This window comes from Antechinus flavipes, chromosome 3 (genome assembly GCF_016432865.1).
Source record: "Antechinus flavipes isolate AdamAnt ecotype Samford, QLD, Australia chromosome 3, AdamAnt_v2, whole genome shotgun sequence".
Lineage (NCBI taxonomy): Eukaryota > Metazoa > Chordata > Mammalia > Dasyuromorphia > Dasyuridae > Antechinus > Antechinus flavipes.
Genome location: NC_067400.1, coordinates 264,383,376 through 264,401,034, shown reverse-complemented (window position 1 = coordinate 264,401,034; position 17,659 = coordinate 264,383,376). Strand labels below are relative to the sequence as shown.

At 32.7% G+C, this 17,659-nt stretch overlaps 1 pseudogene; it reads right to left on the bottom strand.

The window, feature by feature from the left end:
* Positions 1-262: 262 nt before the first annotated feature.
* Positions 263-14,396, bottom strand: LOC127557163 (E2F-associated phosphoprotein-like; annotated as a pseudogene).
* Between the last annotated feature and the right edge of the window lie 3,263 nt (positions 14,397-17,659).

The following is a 17,659-nucleotide window of genomic DNA, read 5'->3' as shown; positions in this document are numbered from 1 at the left end:
CAGTATTCCCCATTTTTTTTCTGAAACTCAGTTCTAATAAGGTTCTAATAAATACCAAGCTACTTGCTAAATAGCATGACTTCCAAAGTATCTTTCAATCAAATTGGCCTAAAAATTTTCACCTCTTCTTAACAAAATTAAAAAAAAATATTTCTTCAACTGATAATTTTAGGTTTTCTTACATATGCAAACTATCAAGAGAGTTTAAATCCCATATTTGTATTTTATATAGTAGCAGGTGTGCAAATTGTCAACTGTGCTTTTATGTATGGCTTGCTAAAATGTTGATGAAATGGAAGATTTCATCCTTATTAAATACTGATACTTCAGTTGAGCATTCGGTACATTTTACTGGGTGATCTACTTTTTCACTCTATGCTTGAATTGTGAAATTTTCACTGTCAGACTTCATTTTCTTATGACCCTGCCTTTTCTTCTGATTCACTGAGCTTTTATATTTTAGAACCTCCTCTATGTTGACAAAGCAATTTATCACAAACATAGCTTTGTATTGAGTTTTGTAGTATTCATGCCTCTGGCAGTCAAGGCACAGGGCAATTCAAGAAAGCATCACTATTTGAAACAGCCTATTATTGGTGAGAGAGTTGCACTCTAAAACAATGGTTTTCTCTTCTTTAAGCATTCACCAAGGCCCAATTTCTGTTGTCTTTTTCAGGATCATCTAATAATTCATCATTTATTGGAATCCAACTCTGCTACTTTTTCTTCTTGTTATTTGTGATATTACTATGTCTTCATCCTCAGAATCAGAATATAGATCATTGTAATACTTTGAGCAAATCATTCCAGTTTTCACAGTTCTAAGGAAGAACCTGTTCTCTAGTGATGACAACTTATCTTTAATTGTTTTTATGATAGAATTTAATTATGAAATTATGAAATTTCATTTCATTTTCAAATTCAACTTCACCAGATGATTCACTTTTGCCAGTAAGACATTCTCTGATATGTTTTGGCTTTTGTTCAAGAGTGCCATGAAAAAACTCATCTGCTACATCTTTTGAACCAGATCAAAGGTTGGTTTTTCATCTTTGCTGAACTCTTCGACTATATAGAGGTCATCGTCTTCAGAAAGTTATTTCATGGCGAACCTTCAATAGTACAGCTGGTCTAGCACAGCTGATCAGAGTGAATCCATGAAGTTACCAGATTGCAATTCTATTTTCTAATAGCAGCATTTAGATTACAGAGCTTGGCTATTTAAAGTCTTTAGAAATAAGGCTAATTTGTTTGTTCAGTCAATCAAGTTGTTCCCTTCTGGACTCAACCAGAAAGGTGTTCACTCCTCCTAAAGGAATTAAAACATAGATTCAATTCTACAGGCAGTTTAATACTTCATTAAAATCTTGTGATTATATTCTAAGTCTTCTTGTACTATGAAAAACCAGGTGAATGGGGAGGGGCATATGGGAAATGAGAATATCCTCTCTTACATAAACAATAAAGTAATTAAAGTGTATCAAATTAAAGCTGTGCTATTTTGGCTAAAGAAGGTACACAAGGAACAGGTATTTTTTTGCTTTCCCTACAAAGGATAAAAAAAAGTATTCTACTTAGCTGATTATTTTTCATTCTTTTAAATAATTTTATTATTTTTTTGTTTTCATATCACCTACAATTTTCAATGTATCTTTCTGCTTGACTCCTTGTATACAAAGTATACAAAAGGAAAATAATTTTTCTTTTTTTAATGAAAGAAAGGCATTTATTAAATTATTTTTATTCTTATTCAGTCACTTAAGTTATGTTCAACTGTTCATGATCCCATTTGCAATTTTCTTGGCAAAGTTACTGAAGATATTTGCCATTTTCTTCTCCAGCTCATTTTTACAGATGAGGAAACTAAGGCAATAGAGCTAAATGACTTGCCCAGAGTCACATAGCTAGTAAGTATCTGAGATCAGATCTGAACTCAGTTCTTTTTGATTTCAAGTCCTGTGTTCAATCTATTACACCATCTAACTGGCTCTTACTAAATTCTTACTATATGTCAAAAACTGTATTAAATGCTAGGGATACAAACAAAAAAATTGTGAAAGTCCCTGTTCAAAAGGAGTTCACATTCTAATTGGTATAAACAAAACCTAAAAGAAAGCTCATCTCCCTCTTTAATATATATATGTACATATATAATATATTTTATTTTAAAATTATTTTTTCTCAATTACATGTAAAAACTGTTTTAAATATTTACCTTTTTAAAATTCTGAATCTTAAATTCCCTCTTTTTCTGTTTCCTCTCATAACTCCTTGAGAAAAAGCAAGCAATGCATTTTTGTTTTTCTTCCCGGGTTATTTATATCTTCTGAATCCAATTCTCCCTGTGCAACAGGAGAACTGTTCGGTTCTGCACACATATATTGTATCTATTTAACATGTATAGGACTGCTTGCCACCTGGGGGAGGGGGTGGAGGGAGGGAGGGGAAAAATTGGAACAGAAGTGAGTGAAAGGGATAATGTTATAAAAAATTACCCTGGCATGGGTTCTGTCAATAAAAAGTTATTTAAAAAAAAAAGAAAGAAAGAAAACATGTAAAAGGTTTTGAAAACTATAAAATGCAATATAAAATGCTAATAATAAAGTCATCTATAATTTAGGGTAATCTCTGAAAAAAAAGAGAGAAAAAACAAGCAATTTTATAAAAACTATACATCTTCAGACATGCAAAACATATGTTCATATTAGCCATGTTATAAAAGAAAACACAAACTCCCCACTACCTCCTCCCCAAAAGAAAAAAAAAAGATACCAAAAAAAAAAAAAAAAAAGCTTCAATCTACATCCAGATTCCAATCAATTCTTCCTCTGTAAGGGGATAGCTTTTTTTTTTTTTTTTTTTTTTTTTTTACCATAAATCTTTTGGTATTGTTGTGGATCATTGTATTGCTAGGGACAGCTGAGTTATTCACATTGATCATTGTACAATATTTTGATATTGTGTACAAGGAAGTATTGTGTATTTCATTTTATATCAGTTCATATAAATAGCTCCAGGTTTGTCTGAAATTATCCTGCTCATCATTTCTTATAGCACAATAGTATTCCATCACAGTCAGCTATCATAACTTTTTTAGCCATTTCCCAGTTGACGTGGCCTTCTCTCAGTTTCAAATTCTTTGCCACTACAAGAAGAGTGGCTATAAATAGTTTTTGTACATAAAAGTCCTTTTCATTTTTTCTTTGATCTCTTCAATATATAGACTTAGTTGTAGTACTGCTAGGTCATAGGGCATGTACAATTTTATAAGTCTTTGTAATGTAGTTCCAAAGTTCTCTCCAGAATGATTGGAGCAGTCTACAACTTCAACAATGCATTAATATTCTAATTTTTCCATATTCTCTCCAACATTTGTCATTTTCCTTTTTTGTCATATTAACCAATCTTATAGGTATGAAATACCTATAAGGTATATAGGTATGGTTGTTTAAATTTGCATTTCTTTGATCAGTAGTGATTTAGAGTTTTTTTCTTAATACTATAGATAACTTTAATTTCTTCTGAAAAGTACCTGTTCATAGCCTTTATTTATCAATTGAAAAATAGCTTATATTCTTGTAAATTTGAATCATTTCCTTATGTAATTGGGAAAAGAGGCTCTTATCAGAAAAATTTGCTGAAAAATTATTTTTTCCAATTTCCTCCTTTCCAATCTTAGCTGGATTTTGTTTGTGAAAAAAATTAATTTAATATATAAAATAATTAAGGTTATTTTATATCTTATAATGTCTTTATTTCTTATTTCATCATAAATTCTTCCTCCATTCATAGATATTAGAGGGAAAACATTCCATTCTAGCTTAATTTGTTTATGATATATGATATCACCCTTTATGTCTAAATCATCTTAGTATACAATGTGAGCTATACCTAGTTTCTGTAAACTATTTCCCAGTTTTTAGTCTTTTTTTTTTTTCTTGGTCAAATAGCAAGTGTATTCCATAAGCTTGAATCTTTGTATATATCAACTATTAGATTACTATGGTCATTTAATATTGTATTTTTGTTGTTCCAATAATATCCAATTTCTCTGTGACCCTATTTGGGTTTTTTTTTTAGTGAAGATACTGGAGTAATTTGCCATTTCCTTCTCCAGTTCATTTTATAAATGGTTAAATGACTTTCCCAGGATCACATAGCTTGCAAGTGTCTCAGGCCATATTTGAACTCATGAAGACAAATCTTCCTGATTTGTGTCCCAGTACTCTATCCACTGTGCCACCTAGCTGACTTTACTACTGAGTGATGTATATTCAATCTATTCCACTCTTCTACCACTTTATTTCCTAGCCAATACCAGATTATTTTGGTTATTGCAGCTTTGATCTTCCTTCTAATTTTCTTCATTGATTGCCTTGATTTTCTTGACCCTTTGTAATTCCAGATGAATTTTGCTACTAATTTTTTCTACTGTAGTAAATAAGTAAATTAATTTTTTTTAGAATTTTTGTTTTATTATATTGACTCAACCTACACGCGAACAATTAACTTTTCTCTAATTGTTTAAATCTGACTTTATTTGTGTGAAAAGTATTTTGTAATTGTGTTCATATAGTTTTTGGGTTTGTCTTGGCAGATAAACTCGCAAGTATTTTATATTGTCTATAGATGTGGAATTTCTCTTTCTATCTCTCCCCATTACACTTTGTTAGCAATTTATAGATATGTTGATGATTTATATGGATTTATTTTATATTCTACAACTTTGTTTCCAATTAATTTTTAATTTATGTTTCCATGATCCTTTACTGAATATAATTTTTAATTCATTATGCATTATGCAATGAAAAGGAAGCATATAATATTCCTATTTTTCTGCATTTGGTCGTGATGTTTTTTTATCTAATATGTGATTCATTTCTATGAGGGTGCCATGGACAGCTTAGAAAATAGTATACTCCTTTCTATTTCCATTCAATTTTCTCTAAAGATCCATCATATGTAAGTTTTCTAAAATGTTTTTCCTCTCTTTAACTTTTTTCTTGTATGTTTTTGAGTAGCTTTATTTAGTTCTGAGAGAGGAAAGTTGAGGTCTCTCGCTAGTTTAATTTTACTGTCTATTTCCTTCTATGACTGATGTAACTTATCCTTTAATAATCTGCATGCTACTATTTAGTTCATATATGTTTAATATTGATATTACTTCATTGTCTGTGATATCTTTTAGTATAATGTAGTTTAATTTGCTTATCTCTTATAATTAGATCTATTTTTTGCTTTTGCTTTCTATGAAATCATGAGTTCTATCTCTGTTTTTTTATTTCAGCATAATAGATTATGTTCTAGTCCTTTATTTTTACTCTGTGTTTGTTTCTTTGTTTCAAGTGTGCTTCTTGTAAGCATCATATTGTCAGATTCTGGTTTTTAATGTGCTTTGCTATCCACTTCCATTTTATGAGTGTTTATTTTATTCACATTAACATTTGCAATTACTAACTGTATATTTCCCTCCATCCTACTATTTCTCCCTCCCCACTTTTATCTCTCTCTTTCCCACTTTCCCTTCTATTTTTTATCATTTCCTCCTCTCACTTCCCCATAGAATAAGATATATCTTTATATTCAATGGAGTGTATATGTTATCCCTTTTTGACCAATCCTGATGAACTCAGGGTTCAAGTGTTATCCTTCAACCTTCCATCTTCTTCTTAACCATAAATACTTTCCTTTTGCACCTTTTATGTGAGATAATTTCCCCCATTTTACATCTCCCTTTCTCTTTTATCCAGTGAATCTCTATTTCTCACCCTTTAATTTTTTAAAATCATCCCATCACAATCAACTCACACCCACTTGTTCTAGCTGCCCTAACAATGACAAGTATTATCTTCCCATATAAGAATGAAAATAGTTTAATTTTATTGAATCCCTTATGATTTTTCTTTTGTGCTCACCTTTTTGATTTTTCAGGAATCTTATATTTGAAAGTTATATTTCAGTTCTGCTCTTTTTGTCAGGAATGTTTGGCAGTTCATTTGATTAAATATCAATTTCCCCTTCTATTCCCCCCCCCCAAAAAAAAAGAATTAGACTTAGTTTTGCTGGGTAATTTTTCTTAGTTATATTTCTAGTCCTTTGTCTTCCAAAATATCATATTACAAGCCTTCTGCTCCTTTAATGTGAAGACTTTAAATCCTGTGTTATCCTGATGCCACATTTGAATTGGTTTTTTGCAGTATTTTCTCTTTGATCTGAAAGCTCTTGAATTTAGCTGTAATATTCCTAAGAGTTTTCATTTTGGGATTTTTCAGGAGGTGACAGGTGGATTCTTTGAATTTCTATTTCTCCCTTTTGATTCTTGGATGTCAGGGCAACTTTCTTTGAATATCTTTAAATGTGATATTTAAACTCATTTTAAAAATTTCAGCTTTCAGATAGTTTAATAATTCTTAAATTATCTTTCCTTGATGTATTTTCCAAGTCAGTTGTTTATCCAATGAAATATCTTACATTTCTTCTGTTTGTTTTTTTTTTCATTCTTTTGATTTAGTTTAGCTTCCATTTATCCAGTTCTAATTTATAAGGAATGATTTTCTTCAGTGAATTTTTCTAGCTTTTTTCATTTGACCAATTCTGCTTTGTAAGACGTTATTTTATTCAGTATTTTTTTTTGTACACCTCTTACCAAATGGTTGACTCTTTTCATAATTTTCTTGATTCTCTCTCATTTCTTTCCCCAATTTTTCTTTTGCTTCTCTTATTTGATTTTTGAAATTCTTTTGTGGCTCTTCCAGGAATTCTTTATGGATTGGTGTTCAATTCATATTCCTTCTTTCCTTCCTTCCTTCCTTCCTTCCTTCCTTCCTTCCTTCCTTCCTTCCTTCCTTCCTTCCTTCCTTCCTTCCTTCCTTCCTTTCTTTTTTCCTTCCTTCCTTCTTTTCTGTTGATTTTGTTTGTAATAGTAATTTATTTTTAAATATATGTAAAGATAGTCTTCAATATTCATTTTTGTGTTCTAATTTTTTCTCTAGCACAGTGATTTCCTTCCCTCCCCAAGAGAGCAAGCAATCTGATATCACTTAAATATGCAATCCACATTTTTCTTTCAGACTTTGCATGTAACTGTTGTAACTTTGTGATTTTCTTTTGAGATTGTCTTGAGCTTCTCTATAACCACAATAACTTTCTTTTGGATTCTTTTTTTTTGTTGTTGTTCACAGCCATTTCTTGACTTTTCTGTTGAACTTGGTCTCTCCTCCCAGAGTGGATGGACCACTGTCTATGGCTTCAGGTTTTTTATGCTGCTGTTTTCCTATTGTTATTTTTAAGAAACTAAAAGTTTTAGTTCTTCTGAATTAAACGGAGTATGATCTAAGGAGATTGTGGTCATTGTTATCCTGGCCTGTACTCTGGATTACGAGCAATCACAAACACTCTTCTCCACTCTGAAGTTGTGACTTGAGTCTTTGCTAATACAAACTGGATTTCAGAGACTTACTATGTGTGTGACTCTAAGCAAGTTACTAAACTTCTGTCTACTTCACTTTCCTCAAGTACAAAATGGGGACGATAATAGTATTTGCTTCTTAAGGTTGTTGTGAAGATCAAATACAATAATATTTCTAAAGTTCCTGGCACATAGTATATGCTTGATAAATGTTTGTTTCCATCTTTCCCTCCTTCCCATTTTACTTCTGTCCTTCTTTTCTCCTCTCTTTCCTCCTTTCCTTTCCTCTTTCCTTCCTTTCCCCTTTTTTCCTTCTTTCTTTCCTCCTTCCTGCCTTCTCTCCCTCCTTCCCCCTTTCATTCCTTTCCCCTTTTCTTTCTTCTTTCTTTCCTCCTTCCTTCCTTCCCTTCTTTTTCTTGCGTGCTTTCTTTCCTTCCTTCCTTTCCTTCTTCCTTCCTTCCTTCCTTCCTTCCTTCCTGCCTTTCTGCTCCTCTTTGTTCCTTCCTTCTTTCCCATAATACCCAAAGTAATTCCTTACACAAAGTAATCATTCAGTGAGTAAAGGAACTCTTGCCTAATACCCTTAACTTGTTCCATAAAAACATGATGTTAGTTGAAACAAATATTGGAGCAATGTCTGAGATGGAAAAATATGTTTCTGGGCAACCTAAATTCAGAATATGAAAACTTAAGGCTGGTCTGTACAGAGAAATGAGGGTACATTAGAAAATCATGGGCATGGGGATAGGCTGAACTGGGCTAGATCAGGCTTATTAGACACCTAATAGACCAGAACTATGGAGCTATGATGCACCAAGTTATCAAAGATTTATGGTGAGCAGCTGGGGCAATATTGAGGAGAAAGAGATAAAAGAAATCAGGTGACTGGCTCAAGGACAAGAAGCAAAGAATCTAGAATGAGGAAAAGGCTAATTTTTTCTTTGCTATATTTCCTGAGCACCTTGTTTTAATTCAATCAATCAAGAAGTACTTATTAATCACCTACTATATATTAGGCTACATATATATATATATCAATACAAAATTAAAAAATCAAACGACCCCTGACTTCAAGGAGCAGACATTCTTTCAAGGGAAATACATATAAATGGAGTCCAAAGATTTTGAGCAAAATTCTCTTAGTCTACCTTCTTGAAGAGAGAGGAAAAATAAGAAGTAGGGCAAATAATGACAGAGTGACCTTGAATTATAGACTAAAAGATTGCATGTATATAGTATGTAATATAATATATATATATTTCTAGATATGCACACATGTGTGTCCATATACATGATATATATCCATGTATGTGTGTGTGTGTGTGTGTGTATATATATATATATATACATATATATATATTATATATATATATGTATATATATATATATATATATATATATATATATATACATATATATATATATATATTGTATATCTATATATATGTTTATCCTTTCCTCTTTGATTCAGAAGCAGTTAGATGGGTCAATTGATGTGTTTTTCTGATTTTATGTACTTGGATAAATTTTATTTTTCTAAATACATGCAAAGATAGTTTTCAACATTCATCTTCCAATGTTCCAAAATCTTGTGTTCCAAATTTTTTTCCCTCTCTTCTTCCTCCACACTTTCCCAAGACAGCAAGCAACCATATAGATAGATAGATAGATAGAATATGTGCAACTCTTCTAAACATATTTCCATATTTGTCACACTGTATAAGAAAAATTATATAAAAATGGGAAAAAACAAACAAACAGAAAGATAAAAATACTATGCTTTGATCCACATGCAATCTTAATGGCTCTCTCTCTCTGGATGTGGATAGTACTTTCCATTACAAATCTATTTGAATTGCCTTGAATCACCTTATTGTTGAAAAAAGCCAAGTCCATTAGATAAAATTCAGGAGCAATATCTGACTCCACTTCCATGCAAGTTAGGTTCATTTTTTCCCCTTAAAATACACTGAAACAACCCTTAAGACCTAATAGTAACAGGTTCAGGTTATTGATATCACTGATTTATCACTGAGTACCAAAGATTCACAAGGAGCTTTAGACACACACAATGGGCAACTCTGAGTAGCTTCCATCTGCTGAATCAATTCAGAGTGTCCTCAGTGCATATGTTTGTTGATTATCTTTCTCTTGGTATGGCTAAGTAATGACCTACAAGTGTCTCATTTCATTTCATTATCATCCAACACAAGCTATCAGGGGACTGAACTGAGTCAGGCATAGCCTAGAAAAATCTTGTTAAATAAATTTCGTATCTGCCTTAGAACTTAGCACAATACTCTGCAAGATACCGTGTTTCCCCGATAATAAGACCTATCCCGAAAATAAGCCCTCCCCTTACTGTGTAAGATTCCTCTAAAATAAGCCCTCCCCCGAAAATAAGCCCTATTGAGATTGCTACTGTAGTGAAGGTGATCCCCTGCGCTATACGCTACATTATGGTACTCTCTGTATGCACTGTCTCCTCCCCCTTCCCCCCCAGGTGAAATGCAAGCCATGCTCCGAGCTTCAATCAGAGCTGCAGCAGTGAGCACATCATCCTGTTCTTCCCCAGTGATTTGCTTGCTGGCGCCATTGAGAGCAGTGCCGCGGAGGAGAGCTTAGGCAGGACAACATAAAAACTCGGTATGTAAGCGGGAGTGAGGGAGCATGATGGAGGATAAAAGGGGCATGATGGAGGATAAAAGAAGAACTCAGGGGGCATCATGGAGGATAAAAGAAGAACTCAGGGGGCATCATGGAGGATAGAAGGAGCACTCAGGGAGCATGATGGGGTTAAAACATCATTGAGGGGCATGATGGAGTGAAAAGAAGGACTAATGGTCATAATTTTATTATTCTGTCTGCACGAGTCACCTGTGTTTTGGCAATTCGTTTGGATGGAAAGAAAGCCACACCTCTAATCATCAGTAAGGGCAAGAAAGATAAGATTGAACATGTATCAGGCATTTACGTTCTTGAAACCGAAAAAGCCTGGTATGCACAAGCCCTTATAAGAAAGTGGGTTAATTTAATGCTACCACTTGTTATGCGAGGTAACCAAAGAAGTCTGATAATCTGGGATTCAGCCAGCACTCACCACTCTAAAGAAATGAAGAACTTCCTTGCAGAGAGAAGAATAGATCAAGGAATGATTCCTGAAGGAATGACTGCCTATCTCCAGACCCTTGATATTGCAATAAACAAGCCATTCAAGGACCATTTGCTCATGGAAGTCAATGACTACATTGAAAATAGAATGGAAAGAAATCAGCGTGGAAACTTTGTGAAGCCCTGTATGCAAGAAGTCGTGACGTGGGTGAAGAAGTCATGGGATAAAATTACTGACAACTGTGTCACCAAGGCACTATGAGCAGGTTACCTGGACAAGACATGTTCATTTAAGAGAGCTATGTTGCTGGACATGACAGATTGGGTCCACTTCTTCTGAAAGAAATAGAGGCGCAAGACATCCAGGACGGAATTCAGGGTATGGACACTTATGACGATGTTGTTGAAGAAGATGACATGATCATTATTGAATAAAGGTACTTTTTTTTTGTTCACATTTACCTGTTTATTAAAATTGCTGTCAATATTCATTAAAATAAGCCCTCCCCTGAAAATAAGCCCTCTGGCATTTTTCTGTCCCCCCCAAAAAAAATAAGACAGTGTCTTATTATCGGGAAAACACGGTAAGTATTTAATTAGTGTTTTTTGGAATGGAACTAAATGGAATTTGTGAATGGCACCACTAGGGATAAATGAATTGTTTATACCCAATACCTTTTTGTGATATTGACTTGGCTGACTGTGTCTAGCATTGTAGGTAAAATACATAGTCCATAGACATTGTGATATTGACAAGGCTGACATGGCTGTGTCTAATACTATAGGCAATATACACCCATAATGCATCACTTCTCTGCTGAGGGAAAGGTAGTATGGCTCATCATGGGTTTTCTGAGACCAAGATAGATCATTGTTAAGTTTAACATGAAATCTACTGTCTTCTACTGTTTTCATTTATATGTAACGTAGGGCATAAGCCTAATCAGTTGCTTAAAACTCATTGACAGAGCAAGTAATTGCCCATATTTCATGGCTCCAAAAGGGGAAAGCTTTGTTAGAACTTGAAAGAAGAGTCTTCTTCTATTTTCTGGAGAGGACAGACAGTTACAGGCTCTCTTAGGGAGAAGTATCTGGAGGGTAAGAATAATTTAGGAAAGAAGTCAAGATGTCTTCACCTACACTTATTACACTAGAAACTTCAAGGCATTTGCTTTTGAATGAATTGGTTGAATTGAGATCCCAGTGAGAGAAATCATTCAATCTCTTATTGCCTGGCTTGTTCTAATCTATATATTTTCTCTAGTTTCTGTTTGTTATCATATTGGATAAATGAGCTTCTTCACTATTCATAATGTGTGATGGTTTTTATGTAAAAGGAATTTGGTGGGATGGGAATCAAGCCTTCAGTTCTAGTTTGGGGGTACTATTTCCATAATTATCATGCTGCACAAGAAAAATCAGATCAAAAAGGAAAAAAAATGAGAAAAAAACCAAAATACAAGCAAACAACAACAAAAATAGTGAAAATACTATGTTGTGATCCATACTCAGTTTCCACAGTCCTCTCTTTGAGTATAGGTGGCTTTCTTCATCAGAAGACCATTGGAACTGGCTTGAATCACCTCACTGTTGATGAGAGCCATGTCCATCCGAATTGATCATTGTATAATCTTGCTGTTGCCATGTACAGTGATCTCCTGGTTCTGCTCATTTCACTTAGCATAAGTTCATGTAAGTCTCTCCAGATTCTCTGAAATCATCCTGCTGATCATTTCTTATAGAACAATAATATTCCATAACATTCATATTCCATAACTTGTTCAGTCATTCTCCAACTGATGGGCATCCACTCAGTTTCCAGTTTCTTGCCAGTGCAAAAAAGACTTCCACAAACATTTTTGCACATGTGGGTCCTTTTCCCTCCTTTATGATCTCTTTAAGATACAAACCAAATAGAAACACTGCTGGATTAAGGGGTATGTACAGTTTGATAGCCCTTTGGGCATAGTTCCAAATTGCTCTCCAGAACGGTTGAATCTGTTCACAACTCTACCAACAATGTATTAGTGTCCCAGTTTTCCCGCATCCCCTCCAACATTCATTATTATCTTTTCCTGTCATTTTAGCCAATCTGAGAGGTGTGTAGTGGTACCTCAGTGTTGTTTTAATTTGCATTTCTCTGATGAGTAATGATTTAGAGCACATTTTCATAAGACTAGAAATGGTTTTAATTTCTTCATCTAAAAATTGCCTGTTCATATCCTTTAACCATTTATCAATTGGAGAATGGCTTGAATTCTTATAAATTTGAGTCAATTCTCTATATATTTTAGAAATGAGGCCTCTATCAGAACCCTTAAATATAAAAATTTTTCCCAGTTTATTACTTTCCTTCTAATTTTGTCTGCTTGGTTTTGTTTGTATAAAGATTTTTTAACTTCATATAATCAAAATTATCCATTTTGCATTCAATGATGTATTTCAATTCTTTGGCCACAAATTCCTTCTTTCTCTGCAGATCTGACAGGTAAACTATTTTTTGTTCTTCTAATTTGCTTATAATATCACTCTGTATGTCTAAATCATGAACCCATTTCTATCTTATCTTATTTTAAAATGTTAGGTGTGGGTCAATGCCTAGTTTCTGCCATACTAATTTCCAACTTTCCCTGAAGTTTTTGTCAAATAGTGATTTGTTATCTCAGAAACTGGTGTCGTTGGGTTTGTCAAATATTAGATTATTATAGTCATTTTGAACCTAACCTATTCCACTGATTGACTATTCTATTTCTTAGCCAGTACAAATGGTTTTGATGACTATTCTTTTATAATATAGTTTTAGATCCGGTACAGCTAAGCCACCTTCATTTGCATTTTTGTTTCATTAATTCCCTTGAAATTCTTGACTTTTTATTCCTCCCAATGAATTTTGTTATTTTTTTCTAGCTCTGTGAAGTAATTTCTTGGGAGTTTGATTGGTATGGCACTAAATAAAAAGAATAATTTAGGTAGTATTGTCATTTTTATTATATTAGCTTAGCCTAAAACATGAGCACTTGATATTTTCCCAAGAGATTAGATCTGACTTTATTTGTGTGGAAACTGTTTTGTAATTGTCTTCATATGATTCCTGATTTTGCCTTGCCAGATAGGTTCCCAAGTATTTTATATTATCTACAATTATTTTAAATGGAATTTCTCTTTGTATTTCTTGCTGCTGGACTTTGTTGGTAATATATAAAAATGCTGATAATTTAGGTGGATTTATTTTGTATCCTGCAATTTTGCTAAAGTTGTGAATTGTTTCTAGTAGTTTTTTTAGTTGATTCTCTAGGATTCTCTAAGTATCTCATCATACCATCTGCAAAGAGTGATGATTTGGTTTCCTCCTTACCTATTCCAATTCCTTTAATCTCTTTTTCTTCTCTTATTGCCAAAGATTACATTTCTTATACAATATTGAATAGTAATGGTGATAGTAGACAACCTTGTTTTACCCCTGATTTTATTGGGAATGGTTCTAGTTTATCCCTATTACATCTGATGCTTGCTGATGGCTTTAAATAGATGCTATTGATCATTTTAAAGAACATTCCATTTATTCTTATGCTCTCTAGTGTTTTTAATAGGAATGGGTGTTGGATTTTGTTAAATGCTTTTTCTGCATCTGTTGAACTAACCATATGATTTTTGTTAGTTTGATTATTGATACAATCAATTATACTACTGGTTTTCTTAATATTGAACCAGCCCTGCATTCCTGGTATAAACTTTATTTGGTCAAAGTGTATCATCCTGTAATCTCTTTGCTAATATTTTATTTATTTAAGATTTTTGCTTCAATATTTATTAGGGGAATTGGTCTATAATTTTCTTTCTCTGTTTTGATCCTACCTGGTTTAGGTATCACCACCATGTCTGTCATAAAAAGAATTTGATAGGATTCCTCCTTTCTCTATTTTTCCAAAGAGGTTGCATAATATTGGAATTAATTGTTCTTTAAATGTTTGGTAGAAGGCAACTAGGTGGCACAGTGGATAGAGCACCAGCCCTGAAATCAGGAGGACCTGAGTTCAAATCTGGCCTCAGACGTTTAACTCTTCCTAGTTGTATGACCCTGGACAAGTCACTTAACCCCAATTGCCAGAAAGAAAGAAAGAATGAAAGAAAAAAGGAAGGAAGGAAGGAAGGAAGGAAGAAAGAAATATAAGGAAGCTGACTAATACCTTGTTCAATTTCTTTTACAAAAATGCAAATATTTAAGTAATTTGTTTTCTCCTCTGTTAATCTGGGCAATCTATATTTTTGTAAAATTCATCCATTTCACTTAGATTATCATAGTTATTGGTAAAAACTTGGGCAAAATCATTCCTAATTATTGCTCCAATTTCCTCTTCATTAGTGGAAAGTTTCTCCTTTTCGTTTTTTGATAATAACAATTAGATTTACTCCTTTCCTTTTTCTGATCAAATTAACTGAAGGCTTATCTATTTTATTGTGGTTTTTTTTCATAAAACCAACTCTTAGTTTTGTTTACTAGTTCAATACCTTTTTTTTTGTACTTTCAGTTTTATTAACCTCCCCTTTTATTTTCAGAATTTCAAAATTTGGTATTTACTTGTAAGTTTTTATTTGTTCTTTTCCTAGCTTTTTTAGTTTCATGTCCAGTTCATTCTCTTCTCTTTCTCTATTTATGTAAGTAAGCATCTATAGATATAAAACTTCCCCTAAGAATTGCTTTGGCTGCATACCATAAATTTTGGTATATTGTCTCATTACTGTCATTTTCTTGGTTGAAATTATTGATTGTATCTGTGATTTGTTGTTTCACTCACTCATTCTTTAGGATCAGATCATTTAGTTTCCAATTAATTTTTTATTTATTTTCCCTGACTCTTTATTATATGTTATTCTTATTGCATTATGATCTGAATAAGATGCATTTACTGTTTCTGGCTTTCTGCATTGGACTTTGAGGTTTTTATGCCCTAATATATGGTCAATTTTTGTATAGATTTCATGAATAGCCAAGAAAAAAGTGTAATCCTTTCTGTCTCCATTCAATTTTCTCCAAAGATCTATCATATCTAACTTTTCTAAAATTCTATTTATCTTCTAACTTCTTTCTTATTTATTTTGTGGTTTGATTTATCTAGTTCTGAGAGAGCAAGGTTGAAATCCTCCACTGGTATAGTTTTGCTGTTTATTTCCTCTTACAATTCTCTTAACTTCTCTAGGAATTTGAATGCTACACCACTTGGTGCATATATGTTTAGTGTTGATATTACCTCATTATAGTACCTTTTAGCAATATATAGTTTCCTTTCTTCTCTCTCTTAATTAGATGTATTTTTGCTTTTGCTTGATCTGAGATCAGGATGGCTACCCCTGATTTTTTTTTTTTTTTTTTTTTTTGCTTCAACTGAAGCATAATAGATTCTGCTCTAGCCTTTTACCTTTAGTCTGTACGTATCACTCTGCTTTAAATATGTTTCTTGTAAGCAACATATTATAGGATTCTGGCTTTTAATCCAGTCTGCTATCTGCTTCAATTTCTTTATTTGAAAATTGTCTGTTCATATTCTTTGACCATTTATCAATTGGAGACTAGCTTGAATTCTTATGCATTTGAGTCAGTTCTCTATATATTTTAGAAATGAGGCTGAGTACAGTACTTTAACAGCATCATCTTTTAGAATTTTAAATAGTTCAGTTGGAATTTCATCACTTCCACTAATTTTGTTATTAACAATGCTTCCTAAGGTCCACTGAACTTCATTCTCTAAGATGTCTGACTCTAGCTTAGTAACCATAATGCCATGATTATTGGTGATGTTAATATCTTTCTTGTATAGTTTTTCTGTGTATCTTGCCCCCTCTTCTTAATCTCTTCTGCTTTTGTCCAGTCCTTATTAGTTTTGTCTTTTATCATGACAATTTTTGCATGAAATGTTTCCTTGAGATCTTTAATTTTCTCAAAGAAATCTCCTGTCTTTACCATTTTTATTTATGCCTCTCTGCAACTTCATTTGGACAAAAACAACATGGACAAATACAACATTCTATATATACTACCATGGTCATTGCATATCTTTTCATCTTAGTTTTACTTTCCTTGGTTTATTTTCATAATTTGGGGAGAAATTCTTCATATTTGTCATTTCATGTGCCAATATACCATTACATTTATATACCATGGTCTATTTGTTCAATCTCCAATTAATGAGCACCCACTTTGATTCCAGTTTTTGCTGCCACAGAAAATACTACCATGAAAATTTATGGTACTAGTCATTTTGTCTTTATCATGCTTGGGACATATGTCAATGAGTGAAATCTCTGAGTCAAAAGTTATGCTTGGATCAATTTACAGCAACAGTATTTGGAGATTTGGTGATAATGCAGTAACTGTATTATTGCCAAATGACATTGATTGATGCAAATGTATGTGAGACATGCTTGTATTTCTTGAATGATTAAATTGTCATTTTTTCAAATAATATTTCATTTTTCCCAATTACATGTCAAAACAATTTTTAACATTTTTCAAATTTTGAGTTTTAAATTCTCTCCCTTCCTCCCTCCCATCCTACCTCCCTGAGGTGGTAATCAATTTGATAAAGGTTATACATGTGCAATCATTTAAAACATAATTCCATATTAGTCATGCTGTAAAACACAGACCCCTCTCAAAAAACCATAAAAATAAAGTGAAAAATAGTATGCTTCAATTTGCTTTCAGATTACATCAGTTTTTCTCTGAAGGTGAATAACACTTTTCATCATGAGTCATCAATGAGTTCTTGGGTCATTATATTACTGAAAATAGCTAAGTCATTCACAGTTGAACAATATCTTATACGATATTGTTATTACAGTGTAAAGTATTCTCCTGGTTCTCTTCACTTCACTTTGCATCCATTCATGAAAGTTTTTCCAAGTTTTTCTGAAATCATTCTACTCATTATTTCTCATAACACAATAATATTCCATTATAATCCTATAACACAAGTTGTTGAGTCATCTCAATTGATAGAAATCTCATCAATTTCTAATTATTTGCCATCACCAAAAGAACTAATTTAAATATTTTTGTATAAATAAGTTTTTTTCCCTGTTTAAAAAAGTCTCTTTGGGAAATAGACCTAATAATGATTACATTGTCAATTTTAATTCTCT